This window comes from Otolemur garnettii, unplaced genomic scaffold (assembly GCF_000181295.1).
Source record: "Otolemur garnettii isolate 467f Iridium unplaced genomic scaffold, OtoGar3 scaffold00120, whole genome shotgun sequence".
Taxonomy (NCBI): domain Eukaryota; kingdom Metazoa; phylum Chordata; class Mammalia; order Primates; family Galagidae; genus Otolemur; species Otolemur garnettii.
In genome coordinates this window covers 628,785-645,574 of record NW_003852515.1, presented here as the reverse complement: position 1 = coordinate 645,574, position 16,790 = coordinate 628,785, and the positions used below count along the sequence as shown (strand labels likewise).

Genomic DNA, 16,790 nt, shown 5'->3' with positions numbered 1-16,790 from the left:
AAAAAAAAATCCGTTCAAGTGGCTGTCTAGACTTCCAGTTTGAGAACATATGATCTCAGTATTATATTGTCAGCAGAAGTGTTTTGGTGAGTCGTTCAGAAACACCATTTCAATTTCTGATGATTGGAGGACAGGAAATTTTTGACTCTCTCACCTTCAGGTCTCTCCTTAGATGATGGCCTCGGCTGTCCTTGTCTTTCTGTGCCAATGCTCCTGCTAGAACTTCAGGCAGGCCTGGGTCCTCCTTACGTTAATTGCTCTAACTGGGCTATAAAGTGTGCTCTATCTCTTAAAGTAGGGAAGGGAGACAGTGCCACTGGTAGATTCAGATTAGTTGCCTTCTGACCTTGGCAGGGGCCACACTCACTAAGAGAAAAGGAAAGGAATTCAGAGTGACGCCAGCTGTTTCTGTGAAGCCACCTTTGTGCCTTCTGTGAGGTTACTCGGGCATAAGAAGATAATCAGAAGTTTGCTTTGCAGAATCATATCTTAAAATAATTAAGTGCAATTTCATTGAGCCACAAGTCTCTGAAAATGTGTAGCAGATGATATACAACACAATGTGTTAAAAATGACCTTTGTAGGAATCACAACTTATGGTATGGGAATCAAAATCCAGGAATGTCTGTTAAGTGTATTTACCTGAAAGTTATGAGCTTTGCACTTTAAAGTTTTTTTTTTAATTAAGTCAAATAGACATAGATCTATTTGTGAATGTATTCATTTGTGAATGTATTCACAAATACATTCATGCTTTAAAGTTTTTATGAGATCAGTGTTGTGCATTCTGTTCATAAAATCCTTTCCATATATTGAATTTCTGTAGTTATGGAAAATGTTTCTTGTTTTTACAGCTTAAATCATTGCAGTAAGGGGCTTCCCACTTGTATTCCACACCCCCACCCCCACCCCTCTTCTGTTCGCCCTTTTTTGCTTATCATGCTTATCAGTCTTTTTCTCCCTGTCAATAAACTCTATCTTATCACTTTAAAAAATGAATAAGTAAGTTATTCCAATATATTCTTAGTACTATACCTTTTTTCCATTCATTCATGTTTTTGTTTTTTGTACTTTTATAATTAATAATAGCTAATATTTATGGTGTATTCACTGTGTGCCGGGCACTGTGCTTAATTTATTATGGCCTTTAATCTTCACAACGACCTTAAGTAGGTAGTATTTATATTACATTTACAGGTGGGGAAAGTTGGTACAGAAAGGGTTAAGTAATTGCCCAAGGTCAGAGTGTTGATATAAACTCAAGCCAGGTGTCCTCAGAACCACCTTCTGAACGGCCTTCACATTTTATTCCTAGTCTTTGCATCTTCTTCGTGTAAAGACATCATCACAGATACTATTGCTAACTTCTAACTGACATGGGGTTCTCCTGTACCTGGAGTCAGCCAAGCCCCCAGATTCCCACTGCCCAGAACACAGCTGATCCTTGGTACCCTCTGGCTCCTTGAGAGGTACTGAGGCAGCTGGGCTTCCCTGGCCTGCTGCAGGGAGGGAAGCTGCTCAGCTCCAGAGGACATAAGGGCGTTTAAGGAGACAGTGGGAAGGCCTGGTGAAGATTTGTTTCAGCCCCACAGCACAAGAAAAGTACACAAATGACCAGCTGAGGCTCTCTGAAATTGTGTATCCTGGTGAATTTTCCTGAGGAACTGGGAAGCTTTACAAAAATTATAAGAGATGCTCATAAGTCTAGGTCCTGACATCTTTTGAGCTATCCATGTTTTCACAAGAAGAGTTTACTGATATTTAAGAATTTATGAAATAACATAGTTGGGGTTTAATTTTTTTCATCTTTACTCAACTTGGAATTTGCTTGTGTGGAGTTCATTTTTTTCTTCTTGGAGAGGTCTGAAAAACTCACATATCTAATTAAACTCACAATGTTCTTTTAATTAGAAGTAGACATTTTTGTTCCATTCTATGATGATAAATGTCCCCAAGTAAGAAAGATCGAAAAGGAAAAGTATACGCTTTCGTCATCAGCAAATCCTCCTTGTGTGCCCAGAGTGAGGGATTCTGCTGGGTGCTGACAGCCAGGTAGACACACTGGATGTTTTAGCTAAAGAGATATATCCAATCTTAGGATTGTTATTCCTTATAAAAAGAGGACTTTCATTTTCCTTGTTATTGTCTGCTGGAAAATGCTTGGTAATTTTCTGTCTCTATATTTGCTCACTTATAGGACAGTAAATGTGACTGGATTCTGTGGTCACCAATTGCTCCTCCTCTGACTCCCATCCGTGAGATTTTTTTAAACACAACCCTAACCCTTAATATTTCTTGCTCAAACTCTTCATTTCATAGTTTTTTCACTCCTTGATTTGGCCAAAGCTTATCTTACTTCCACTAGGTATGTTTTTGAACCCAGGTTTCTCTCCAACGGCACATTTTTGCATGCTGACCCCTCTCTGGAATGCCGCTCAGCTCCTCATCCTGCCCCTCTTTTAAGGCCTAACTCAAATACCTCATCATCTGAAAAGGTTTACTTGATTTCTTCCCTGCTGTCTGCACACTGCCATACCTGGAAATCTCTATCTCAGTTGTTCTCAACCTTTCTAATGCCACAACCCTTTAATACAGTTTCTCAGATTGTGGTGACCCCCCAAAAGGAACTGTATTAAAGGGTTGCAGCATTAGGAAGGTTGAGAACTACTGTTCTACGTGAACCACCATATCATTCTCTCATGAAACCCATTCTGCCGCCATTGAATTAGAGTTGTTAGAATAGACTAAATAAACTGCAAGATATTAGAGTATATGATAGGTTTTAAGGGTAACTGTCTTATGAAACTTTTAGTTGTGTGTGCATACCAAGCCATGGTGTAAAATATATTTCTTATGATGAGGGAGCAGAAAATTTTTTTAAGTTGAAGAAGCACCATGTTAGCCTGTCACTTCCTTGGAGGAGTTCCTTGGAGGCCGTATCTGTGAATGATGCATCTTTTCTCACATACATACACATGCACACATCTCATAGTCCCACGTTTAGGAGAGTGCTTTACATATAACAGACAGTAGATATTTCTTGAATGCATGCATGTGTGAATACATGAAGGATGCATTCATACAGTAGCTTGAACGGAATGTCTTTGTCGGACCTGTATGTTTCCAAAGGTCATTTTGCCAGCCTCTGAACTGTTAATAATGGATTTTGTTCTGTCCTTGTACTGGGAAGATGAATGACCTACGATGTGCTCAGTGCAAGTGATCTTGGTGCTCAGCCTCCTGCCTGGGGCATCTAAGGATACCTCATTGTTCATTGATACGGTCACCTGTCCTCCACCTCCACCCGGCAGTAGGTGGAGAGCCAAGCTGACTCTCGGTAGCCAGACAGCCTCAGAGTACCTATGCATCTATCCATTTATATAGCATTTGTCAATGTAGTCAAAGGCAATTACTTTCTTAATAAACTCTTTTTCCAAAACCAAGGCGCTCCAGTTTTTCAAAATTGAAGAGTTCCTTTCCATTCTGTAAATGAATGGACAAGAAGAGATAAACTTTTCATTCAGACTTTTCATCTGGACTTGACTTCAGATTCCACCTTCTTAGTGTTGTATGACCTTGGGCCAGCCAGTCAATCTCCTTTTTTTCTCTTTTGCAAAATGGACATAACAATACCTAGTTGGTAGAGTGGTTGGAGGATTAGAGGTGATGTATGAAGCCCCTGATAGAATCCCGAGCACATACAAAGTACTCAGTTGTCCTCACCACCACCCTCCTCTTAGGAGCTGCGATCAGCTAACCTGGTTTTCTGGTATATCTCCTTGGAAGTCAGCCTGGTGCTTCCTCTGTTTGTGTTCACCCGACAGAATGGAGGCTTGCACGGGGCAGTTGGCTGCCTGCCCTTGCCATTCATCAATACTATCAGATGACTGATCCGAGCTCCCGCCCTGGCACTGACAGAAGTGTAGCCAAAGCCATTTCCCACAGCCCTGGTCTGGGCTCTCCGGGTGTTGTATTCTAAGAGGTGACAGAGGCAAATAAAAGTCCTCAAAGAAGTCACACTCTTTCTCATCAGCTCATTGTATTTTCAGCAAAATACTTGAGACTTACTCAGGTGTGAACTGTGACCTGTGCAGACCGAGGCAGTAGAACCAAGGATTCAAAGTGAGTCCACCTACCTTGCTTTTCAAAGGCTCTCAAAGGAGAAATTTCACTGGTTCTTCAGAGTAGGAGTCTCAGAAACGAGTAGGAACACCATAGCACCGGCCCTGCTAGGAGGCCAGGTGGCCCAAAGTGTATTCAACTAAGTAAAGCATGTTGAGAAAATTTCAACCACACTTCTCAGGCTGGCCTCTCTTATCTACCCTCCTTCCTATGACTGGGCAAATACACAGGAAACTTGATTTTTTATCGTAGCCTTGCCACTAACCTGTGCTTCTGGCAAAGTCACTTAAACATGATCTATCACTGTTTTCTCATTCATAAAGTAATAATAGCCAGGCCTAATTTTAGCTCTAGTGTATGTAATAAATGAAATAAAAGGACAATTAAGTCTTGCCTCTCTGAGTTTAAACTCACGGCTTAGTGAGTCTACCTTGATTTAATCTTCCATTGTCTTCCATTGTCCATTTAAGTTCTTCAAGGAGCTAAATCAGGGATCAGGCTGGGAATTCCATCTGGATCTGGTCTAGCATTAACGGGAAGAAGAAGAAGAAATTCTAATTTGCTTGACAGAGACATACTCAGGAAGAAACTACTTTATTCCCTTTAGACTTTGAAATCTGGAAAAGATCTGCTTGACTTCAAAAGAAGACAATACACCTAACTCCATCTTACCCTTTAGCAGAGGCTCAGATACAGTGAGAGTCTCATCATCCTCTAACACCCTGGAATTCAAAAATATTTTTTGTGATGAAAAGTGATGTGATAATGGGGATTTTTATTTGGGGGATTGCTTAAGACTTGATAGCCTTTGTTCACGGAATGAACAGTGGACAAGATGCAGGCAGGATCTTTTAGACCTTGCTCCTGGGCTGAGTCTGGAGCAGGGGGTGTGAGCTGACCAGCCGTGATCATTCACGAAGGCGCTGTGTCATGCTTAATGGAGGCTTTAAAAATAACAGAACCTGATCTAGCTGGTTTGTTGACATGAAAGGAACAAATGAAGGGAATTTCTGTTTTACAGTACAATTAAAAGTAAACTGGCAGTAATGCAAAATATTGTCTTGGAGTACAAAGTCTGACAAGCCCAGGATGCCAGATTCTGTTGCATCGCACATCAATGAATCTGTCACTGGATATGTCATGCCTTAAGACCAGACCTGCAGGAGCATCAGTCAGAGGCTGGTGCAAACACCGAAAGGCCAGGCAATTAGCTACTGACACCGTTACTGCAGGCTAATTTTGTTCCAGGTTCAGGCAGTCATGGTCATCGACATACCTGTGATCTTTGGCGAATGTCTCAGCCTTCTAGCTCCTCCTGTGCCGATGTTACAGAACTGGCATCGGGACAGCTCTTCAGTTAGCCCTAAAGTTAAGCAGGACGCTGGGCTGTGATAAGGACTGCTCACCAACAAACTAGTAGTTTTGATGAATTGGGTTGTGGCTCTAAGCAAGCAAGACCTTTGGCAAGTGAAGTGCATATTCACCCCAGCTTCCTCTTCTGAATTTAGACCATATCTGATGACAGGTAACAGACAAAGCTAGACATACTCTGCTGGTAGGTATAAAAGAGCTTTTTTCCACCTCTGGACCATTTAGGGATTGAATGTTCAACCATACTCTCATGTGTCACCTTTTCAGATGCCTGACTGCAGGCTTATAGATATCTGAAGCTGTCTGATCCTTTGATTTGGAACCCGTTTTAATGTTTAAGGAATTTGTGAATTGGGAAATCCTGTTATCTTAAAGGACAGAATGACTGCCTCTGAGTTTGAATATTTATATGGTAGAACTTCACAAAACTGTATTTCATCATATTCACAGCCTTATAACCATTCAGTAACCTCAACAACATGCTATTTTATAATAATATTTTATCGTACTCAGGTTTACAAGTTGGTGGTTTTTCTGCACTGCCATATACTCCAGTCTGCCCATACTAAGGAAATGTTCCATGTCCCTTAACTAAAAATGTGTAAATAGCAGAAACACCAGCCTGAATGTCCCTCTGCCCTGTGGATTCAAGTCAGGTTCCCAGAAGAACAATTGGCTGATCTTTTGGCCAAACTCCTCTTTAAATATAGGCTGCTGTGGCTTCAACAAACCAAGTAAGGAAAATATAAAGAGAATAAAAATAATTTCTAGATTTAGCTCCCTGTTCAGCGTAGTGATGCTGTCCTGCAAGGAGACTAAGAAACAGTGCTGGTCAGATGGGGAATATTTATATCATGCTTGACAACATACTGGCTTATTTTCAAATTTTCAATAAATAAATAACTTTAAAAATAGCTGTTTCTTACTGAAGTAGCTTAGCCTACCACCTCCTTTATATGATCTATCAAGACATTTCACCAGAAACTTTAAAACTTACCCTAACACAGAAGCAAAACATCATTAGTGCCTAAAACCAGAGATAATTGTTGGAAGATTTTATTTAGGCCGGGCATGGTGGCTCACACCTGCAGTCCTAGCACTCTGGGAGGCTGAGGCTGGTGGATCACCCTAAGTTCAGGAGTTCAAGACCATCCTGAGCAAGAGTGAGAGCATCTCTACTAAAAATAGAAAAACTAACTGGGCACTGTGGCAGGTGCCTATATTCCCAGATACTCTGGAGGCTACAGAAAAAAAAATTGCTAGAACCCAGGAGTTTGAGGTTGCTGTGAGCTATGGTTCCATGGCACTCTACCCAGGGCAACAGAGAGAGATTCTATCTCAAAAGAAAAGAAAAAAAAAGAAAGATTTGAAAAAATGAGGTGATCTTTCAAATGAGCTCATGAACTCACTTTTTTTCTGTACATGGTTCAACTTAAAGTTGTTTTCCTTATTATGAGTATATTTGGAATCATATAGTTTAAAAACATTTCTTTTGTAGCTCCTAAACAGGACTTTTCTAGCTGGGTATTGTGGCCTGTAGTCCTAGCTACTCCGAGGCTGAGGCAAAATGATCTCTAGAGCCCAAGAGTTTGAAGTTGTTGTGAGCTGTAACAGCACAGCACTCTACCCAGGGTGACAGAGCACGACTGTCTCAAAAATAAATAAGTAAATAAATAAATAACATAAACAGGAATTTTTCAGCTGTGAAATGAAATTTAATACACTACGGTAGTAAAAGTCCAATTGAACCTCATGGCAAACAGATAATGGGAAAAGCATCATGAAGTAATAAAAAAATATCAAAGGTCTTTTTACATCAGTTTACTAATATCCAATTCAGTTCATTCATTGGAAAGGCTTCATTTTCATGTCTGGTGACTTTATGAGATGATGGAGGTTTCCCCTTTGTGAGAATGCAAAACCAGGGAAAGCTTATTCCTTAAGGTATTTTCAGTCTAGGTCTTTCTGATTATGTGCTCTTTTTGCTATTTACAAAGAGATTTTTTTTAACACAAACCAAACATCATCTGAAATTGTATCCTCATGTTTTAGACTTATAGAAAATGCCAATAAAAACACATTCAGTGACAATGGCATAATACTCAGTAGTGCTGGCTTATTCCTTACATTCACTATGATGTAATATTGTTATGTTTTCACACCACATTTTGTTTTTTGACATTTCTGAAAGTCATCAATACTGTTCTCGGCAGCAGCAATCTTTACTGTAGCACTGTGGCGATTTTAACTCCCACAAGTTTTGATTTCCATAGGTCACGCTAACAGTAATATAACTTATGTTTTATTAGGTATTTTTGGCTGTTGTTTAGATGTATTATCTAGTACATTACAATTTTTAAAAGTTCTTAAAACACATTCCCTTAGGTGACATTTTTTGGCGACTTTGGGAATTTCTCCTCCATTCCTAATTTGTAATCACATGGGTTGAAGGGAGGTAGGGTTAGAAGGTTCCAGTAGGCTTCCCCAAGATGATCCAGCTCTAGAGAATACAAATATTTTAGGAGAAAGATAAGCCTAAGAAGGACACAGAGGAGGGAGGAGGGCAGGCAGGAGGTGGGGTGACTAAAGGGCAAAGCAGCAAGGGGGTGACCAGCAGCGTCTGATTGCAGCTGAAAGATCCAGAAAGAAAAATACTGAAAAAGGGTCACCAGACCTGCTATTTGGAAAATTAGGGTCTTGTTACCAGACAGAGGGGCCGGCCGCCTGTCACTGTCAGCCAATTTATGGAGACAGGGATAGGTCCACCAAACTTTATTTGTCAGAAGGCCAGTGATTCCAGAGAACAGTGAGAGTAATCTCTCTAAAACTGTACTATTCTGCCATTTCCAAAATTACAAGTTTTATACGTAATGGTTCACAGTAAAGACCATAATAACTTTTATTTTAAATAATAGTCAGCACAACTCAGTGACAATTACAATATTTCCAATTCAGAAGTTAATTCCTAAAGTATTAAAATAGGCATCATTAGGGTGGGAGTTGAATTTATAAAATGGTAAAAATGAAAAACAGGAGGTGACCAGACCAGCTGTGTCAAGTCTGCCCTAGCCTGACAGACTCCATCTTATTCTCACTACAGGTGCTTTCAGTCTCAGGCCGGGCGTGGTGGCTTGTAATCCCAGCACTCTGGGAGGCCCAGGCGGAGGTGGATTGCCTGAGCTCACAGGTTCAAGACCAGGCTGAGCCAGAGTGAGACCCTATCTCTAAAAATGGATGGGCATTGTGGCGGGCACCTGTAGGCACAGCTACTTGGGAGGCTGAGGCAAGAAAATCGCTTGAGCCCAAGAGTTTGAGGTTGTTGTGAGCTGTGACACCATGGCACTGTACCGAGGTGACAGAGTGAGACTGTCCAAAAAAAATCCCAAAAACTATTGGGGTCTCTAGGGAGACTCTTTTTAGGGGTGAGAGAAAAGGCAGGTAGTTGACACAAGAATGGGGGAGGAAAGGAAGACAGGAAGTGTAGACCGCCCTTTGGAGAGGAGGGATAGAGAGGAAACCTCAGCCAGAGGGGGAAGTGTGCTCAGGGAAGGCACTGAGATGAAAGGGTTGGAGCCTGGTGACACCAGGAGAGAGGCAGGAGGAAGGGAGGTGGAACACCAGTGACACGAGGGGCTGGCTGATGAGTGAGCAGTGGCCGCGTCCACATGCGCTTAGGACTGTGGAGTGAACGTAGCCTGCAGTTAGACGTGAATATCGAGTCAAATAAAATTGAAAACACCAACAAAATAGAATGTACCCCAGAAACAAAGGAGTAAAGGCTGCATTTTACCTTTCTTGGTAGCAGCTGTAGTTTTGTTTTTTTTTTAAAGAAGAAGGATGCCCATGAGAACCTCTCTTTTGTTCAATTAAAATGAAGATTAACTTTGTAGCTAAATTTAATTGAAGTTTCCCCTCCACTGTTCAAATAATGGATTTGTACTTGGACTGTTAAATTTGGCAGAGAAATAAGCTCCACTGAAATGAGGAAAACCATTTCAAATAGGACAGATTATCTCAGGAGATCTGACTTTTAAAAAATGTGCCAAATATACTTCCAGATTTGTATCTGCCTTCGCTGTTCCTGGCATGGAATCCCGGACAGCATCTTACCTGCTAGTACCTTTAACTTGTTTGAGATATTTTCTGTATCATTTTCTTGGTCTTGGCTTCTTTCTCCAATGTTTTGGGTAAAAGTCAGCATATATTGTTTTGTTTAAGATAATTTTAATCACTAAATAGAACAAAGGAGAAATAATTCTGGCAGTTTTTCTAAGCATGCTTCTTCCTCAGATCTCTAAGAGTTTAAATTACTGTTCATGAGCTCTAATTAGAAACCTATTCAGGGTGTCCTGGGGTGATGTTCATTTTTACCTGGACAAACTGAGGCAGACATCAAGCAACTCAGGCTTCTGCCAGAAGTTCAACGATCCATTCAGACAATCAGCAGCAGAGTACATCTTCCAGATGAATCACATCCCTAGGGCCCTGATTGTTCCTCATGTTGGGGATGCTGTTTGGGGAAAAACCGGCAGTATTCAGAGCTGTGAGTCCTCAGGCTCACTCCTTAGGTTTGTTTCCAAAGTTGAGTCAAAGCTGGCACAAATAGGATCTGAAGAGAAGAATATCTCAGACATGAAAACATTTTTAATCCCATATTCTTTGGTTCAGACTGAAAGAGGGGCACCTACTGCTGTGTGCTGGTGGTCCTGGATTTAATGCTGTACTGAGCTCTCTACTGCAGTGTTTTTCAACCTTTTTTTTTAATCTCATAGCACACTTAAATTATTTTAATCAACAAAAGAGTTTGTATATATATATATATACACACACTATGTTTTGAACTTCTTTCAAAAATAATTTAATCAATGACCTTTAGATCCTCTCATGGTGTACCGATTGAAAAATCACTGCTCTACCCTGAAGGGCACTTCAGGAATGCAGAATCTCCCTATCAGCATCTCCCCACACTGTGGTGAAGAAAAAACAACTCACCCCTGTAATCCTAACACTCTGGGAGTCCAAGGTGGGTGGACTACCTGAGCTCAGGAGTTGCAGACTGGCCTGAGCAAGAGTGAGATCCCATTTCTAGTAAAAATAGGAAAACTAGCTGAGCGTTGTGGCTATTGCCTATGGTCCCAGCTACTCAGGAGCTGAGGCAGGAGGATGGCTTGAGCCCAAGACTTTAAGGTTGCTATGAGCTATGATGTAGTCACAGCACTCTACTGAAGGCAACAGAATGGGAATGTCTCAAAAAAAGAAAAAAAAAGTCTAACTGCAGTAATTGTGTTCTGAAATTCTCGTTAATTACTCAGACTAGACATTTGTATTATAAAATTTCACTGCAGCTGGTATCAAAGCCTTTGACTGATTATGCATAAACATGTTTTTATAATCAAAAACACTGTAGTTTCAAGGTTTGGGAAGTTTAGTGGTTGGTTGTTTTGCTATGTTCTTTTTTTTTATTTTGGTTGTGTTTATAGCCACCCCACCATTAAATTAAAAGGTTTCCACTAAATTACATATTAAGAATAAAAACCATTGTAATAATGTTAGGCTTTTTTTTTTTTAAGACAGAAGGGCAATTACTCTTTATAGTTTTTTTCTCCCTATTTTCTGTAATACAAATTTCTAGTTACACTTGGAAGCTTCCAGGAAGCTGAAATTAAAGCTTTAATTAATGTTAGCAGGGGTATGCACTGCCCCAGGAAAATATGTAAAACTTAGTTTCAGCTTCTGAACATTATGAAAGAGGGCACACATTTTAATCTTCTCTAATTCTAATTCTAATGATATTAAAAGGAATTTTAACACTAATTAGTGGCAGCCAGTTACTGAGTACTGTATGCCCTTCATCTTACAATTCTGTGATGTAGGTTGGTATAATTTATCCCCGTTTCCCTAAAAGATACCTGAAGCTTAGAGAGGTTAAGTGAGGTCCATATGTTGTAAGTAAAGGACCCAGGATTCAAATGCAGACTTCTCAGATTTCAAAGCCCATGCGCTTAACTGCTATACCCAACTGCTGTAATAATTAAAAGACATGAAAATAGAATCTCGGGCAAGGATGGTGATATATTTAACCAACTGAATAATCTTATATTAACTCCAGTAGCACTGCTGAGTTAAACACATTTATTGAAATATGTCTGAGGGTAGTAATAATATGGATCTATCTTGATTAGTGAAACCTTACACTGTGTGTGGGGCACCCTTGGAATTTTGGGGGTGCTGGTAAAACGTCATAGGCAAAAGTGATTTATCTACTATGAGACCCTTGTATTCCTGATATAAAATATCCCGTGATACATAAGACTCTCTCTAGACTTCGGACTGCCTGTGGCCCATCCTTTGTCCATCTTTCTTTCCTCATAGAGATTGGAGAGATACCTGGTGTGAAAAGATAGTGAAGTGGAAATGTAGTGAGTGTACACTGGCACTGATTAAAATTAAAGTGGAAGTTGATAGTTCCCCTGGCCTTTCTAGGAAGATGTGTACACAAGAGCTTTTAGAGTCTTTTTCCTTCATTAAGAGGAGGGTAGGTAAGTCTGGAACCTGCCCATAGGTGTGAGAAGCAGAAACAGGGATCTGGCTATTTCCCCAGAGAAATACCGAAACTCCTACAGAATTCTTTTTTTTTTTTTTTTTTTTTGAGACAGAGCCTCAAGCTGCCGCCCTCGGTAGAGTACTGTGGCATCACAGCTCACAGCAACCTCAAACTCCTGGGCTTAAGTGATTCTCTTGCCTCAGCCTCCCAAGTAGCTGGGACTACAGGTGACTGCCACAACGCCCAACTATTTTTTGGTTGTAGTTGTCATTGTTGTTTGGCAAGCCCAGGCTGGATTTGAACCCACCAGATCTGGTGTATGTGGCTAGTGCCTTAACCTCTTGAGCTACAGGCACCAAGCCCTTTTTTTTTTTTTTAATTTTTGAGACAGAGTCTCACTATGTCACCCTCAGTAAAGTACCATGGTATCACAGCTCACAGCAACCTCTAACTTTTGGACTTAAGCGATTCTCTTGCCTCAGCCTCCCAAGTAGCTGGGACTACAGGCACCCACCACAACACCCGGTTATTTTTGTTGTTGTGGTTGTTGTTGTTACAATTGTCGTTGGCGTTTAGCAGGACTAGGTCAGGCTTGAACTCGCCAGCTTTGGTGTTTGTGGCCAACACCCTACTCAGTGAGCTATGGGTGCTGACCCCAGAATTCTTTATCACAAGAGATAATCCAGTGAGCTCTTTAATTCAGGGAAAGAAAATTCAAAGAAAAAGCCCCGAGTGCAGACTGAGAGCTGCACCTCGCTGCTCACACAGATGGTGAGGTGTGCACCACCCAAGTCCTATCTGTAAATGGGAGAAACGGAAAGTGGATCCCGTCTGTAACTTCATCAGGAACAGTTAAAACATTGGACAGGTACTATTGACACGAGGTTTGAGAATAGCTTATACCATCTTTAAAAGAGACATTTCAAGGGTTTTCTTCTTATACATCATGACCTCCTGTTTTTACTTTTTATTTGATTGGGGTTTTATGGAGTATTTCAAACATAAACGTACACAAACAGACCAGTACCATCAACCAAGATCATCTTCAAAGATTATCAGCTCATGACCACTATTTGTGTACTCCTTGTGCCTCCCTCAATATTATTTGAAGCAAATAATAGAAACTTAATAATCTCACGTCTAAATGAGCATTTCAGTATGTATCTCTAAAGAAACAAAAATTCTTCTTTGAACAAAACTATTATTATACCTAAAAATTTATTAATTATTATAATCCGTGGCTCAAACCAGTAGGGCACCAGTCCCATATGCCGGAGGTGGCGGGTTCAAACCCAGCCCAGGCCAGAAACTGAAAAAAAAAAAAAAAAAAAGAAAGAATATTAAGCTAATTATAATAATCCCTTAACATTATGAAATGTCCAGTAAGTGTTCAAATTGCCAATTGCCTCATGAACATCATATTTTCTTTTAAAAAATTGTTTGAATCAGGATCCAGTAAGATCCACATATTGCAATAGACTTTAGAAAATCAGCGGGATCCCCCTCCATCTCTCTTTGTCTCCCTCCTTGAAACTTAATTTAATGAAGAAACATCTTTCTTTCCTGCTGAGTTTCTGTTAATCTGGATTTTTCTGATTGCATCTTTGTGGCATAGTATAACAGATTCTTCTGACTCCCGTATTTAAACCTAAAAGCTTGGTCAGATTTAGGTTTAAGTTGTTTGTTTGATCAAGACTATTTCATGGCTCGGTGCCTGTGGCTCAAGTGACTAAGGCGCCAGCCACATACACCTAAGGTGGCAGGTTTGAATCCAGCCCGGGCCCACCAAACAACAATGACAGCTGCAACCAAAAAAGAGCTGGGTGTTACGGCGGGCACCTGTGGTCCCAGCTACTTGGGAGGCTGAGGCAGGAGCTGTGCTTGAGCCTAGGAGCTGGAGGTTGCTGTGAGCTGTGATGCCACAGCACTCTACCCAGAGGGACAGCTTGAAGCTCTGTCTCAAAAAAAAAAAAAAAAAAAACCACTATTTCATACTGGCTTTTTCCATCAGAAGGGACTTGTCTAGGTTTCTTTTTTTTTTTTTTTTTTGAGACAGAATCTCACTCTGTTGCCCTGGGCAGAGTGCCGTGGGGTCATGGCTCACAGCAACCTCAAATGCTTCGTCAAGTGATCCTCCTGCCTCAGCCTCCCCAGTAGCTGGGACTACAGGCACCTGCCATACACCCAGCTAGTTTTTCTATTTTTAGTAGAGATGGGGTCTTGCTTTGCTCAGGCTGGTCTCAAACTTCTGAGCTCAGGCAGCCTACCCACGTCAGCCTCCCAGAATGCTAGGATTATAGGTGGGAGCCACAGTGCCCAGCCTGCATTTCATTTCACTGTGCTTTGAGCACCACTGATGTTCAATGCCAACTTTCCCTGTGTTTAGGTTTTCCTGGGTCCTTTCTTGCTCTCTGTCACCCACTAGGCTGGAGCATCTGGTAGAGGTAGAGTCACCACCTACAGTCTCCACCTTTAGATGGCTTAGGGAACCATTACCCCAAAGTTGTGGTTTTTCAGAATTATTTTGCAAAACGAATATGTTCATGAACCTTCAGTACATAAGTAAAATTGAACCAAAGGACAGAACAAAAATAAATCTTAAAAATATATGAAGTTTTCTGTTCTTACTTGACGTATGACAGTATTATTTTGAGCCCCTTTGCCGTAGTCTATTTCAACTTGTCAGTTAAACAACCATTGTTTATTCCATGTTAATTCTGCCTTACTACTTATTTTATGCTCTTTGAGAACCAGCATGTACAGACCTTGGATTCCATGCAACTGGGAACTTCCAGCACAGCCTCCCGTCTGCAGTTCTTTTTTCTTGGGCAGGTCTGAGCCTCCCTAATCTTTGCTCTGTACTCAGATGGCCCTCTGTTGAGCTGGAGCAAGCTTGCCTCTCGCCTTTCTTCTCTTCTTATCTTTTCATTCTTCCTTTCCTCCTGCCTTTCTTCCCCATCCTTCCTTTATTTTCTCTTTCTCTCTTTCCCTCCTTCCCTCCTCCTCCTCCTATTCTTTCTTTGCTTCCTCATAGTTTTTCTTTCCCCCTTTGACTCCCCTTCTCTCCTCTCCTACTCCATCTTTCCTTTTCTTTTTCTTTTTTAGCCAGCATGATATTTTCTCCCCAAGGCCCACTCCTAGGCCTCCTTACACTGATAAAAGCTATGCTGATGCAAAGATAATCTTGGTAATGTTAAAATGTAAACTTAATTCTATGTGCCCAAAGCCTTCTTTTCAAGTGGATATGTATCTAGGGAGCCATCTAGCAAACCCTAAGTTTGAACTGTGTGCTGGGGTATAGAGGAGATAGGTAAGTTACAACACAGTGGAAATGCTGAAAAGAACAGGTGCAAACAGAGCACTATGTGACAACTAGCAGGTTAACTCTGCCCCGGAAAACTGAGGAGGGGCTATCTTAGAAGTGACATTTGAACTAAGTCTTCAAAGAATATGATTAAGGCAGCATATTATGTGAAAATACGTAAGGAAAACTTAGTGTATTATTTCATTGGGGGCATTCAACCCAGGTTTTTGGCTAATGGACTTGACTTTGGTGTATAGCACCAACTTATATCAACTTTGCTTCCCCGAGAAAGTGAGACTTGCGATAACGTTATTACCTTTGTGTGTATGTGAAAATGCCAAGTTTAATGCCAAGCATAAATTGTTGTGTTTATCATCTCACCCAATTTGTAGTGGGAAAAAAATCACTTTTAGGTATGGGAACTTTGGAATGAAGGTAGATGTGGTCACCCTCCTTCCCCTGCTGTGGCAGGATCCTCTTTCAGGTGATGGTAAGAGGGGATTGCATGCGGGCTCCCATGGTGTGGACTTCTGAGTTATTGCAAGCATCTAGAGCTCCACAGGTGTACTGAGCAGTATCTTTTGGCTGAGTTTTATGATCTCCTGTATATATGTATTCTCATAGATTCTCATTTTCCTAATATATATTGCTGCTTCTCTGGTACAGAGCCATTATAAGCGTCACTGAAGCCATAGTATTGGCTCTTTGTCATTATGGTTTTAAACAATAGATACTAAAATGAAATTACTATCTTATATGTTGGAGGTCTGAGTGTGTTTTGCGGTCAAGAACTCTTTGAAAATTCATGGCATTGTGAAGACACAGAGAGGCTCTTAACAAAATAGATAGCAGACTGGGTGTGGCTCATACCTGTAATCCAAGCATTCTGGGAGGCCAGGGCAAGTGGATCCCTTGAGTTCAGGAGTTTAAGACTAGCCTGAGCAGGAATAAGATGCCATTTCTACTAAAAAAGAGAAAGAAAACTAGCCAGACATTAGGGCCATGCTTGTAGTCCCAGCTACTGAGGAGGCTGAGGCAAGAGGATCTCTTGAGCCCAGGAGTTTGAGGTTGCTGTGAGCTAGGATGCCAGGGCACGCAGGGCAACAGAATGAAACTTGGTCTCAAAAACTAACATAACATAACATAACATAACATAAATAACAATGGTTGAATAACACTGTGAATGTGCTTAATGCTGCTAGATTGTATGCTTATATATATTTTGTCACAGTAAAAAAATTTAAAAACTTTTTAAAACTTTAAACAAATGCATACAGACAAATGGGGATCTTCATACATGTATCTGAAAAAACTGGATACTTCTGGCCTAAAGCCTTTATTAATTTACCAAATCTGTAGCCAGCACCAAGCAGTGCTGTGCCCTGTGACTTTAGGTGTTGAGAGAAGCAGCTAGAGTAGGGTGACTGGATTTTAACATCGGTAAGGGGG

The 16,790-nt window shown here is 40.9% G+C and overlaps 1 protein-coding gene across 1 annotated transcript in view; it reads left to right on the top strand.

The window, feature by feature from the left end:
• FRY (FRY microtubule binding protein) overlaps window positions 1-16,790 on the top strand; it is a 251,083-nt gene that overhangs the window by 41,145 nt on the left and 193,148 nt on the right. The gene's annotated exons all lie outside the window — the stretch shown is intronic.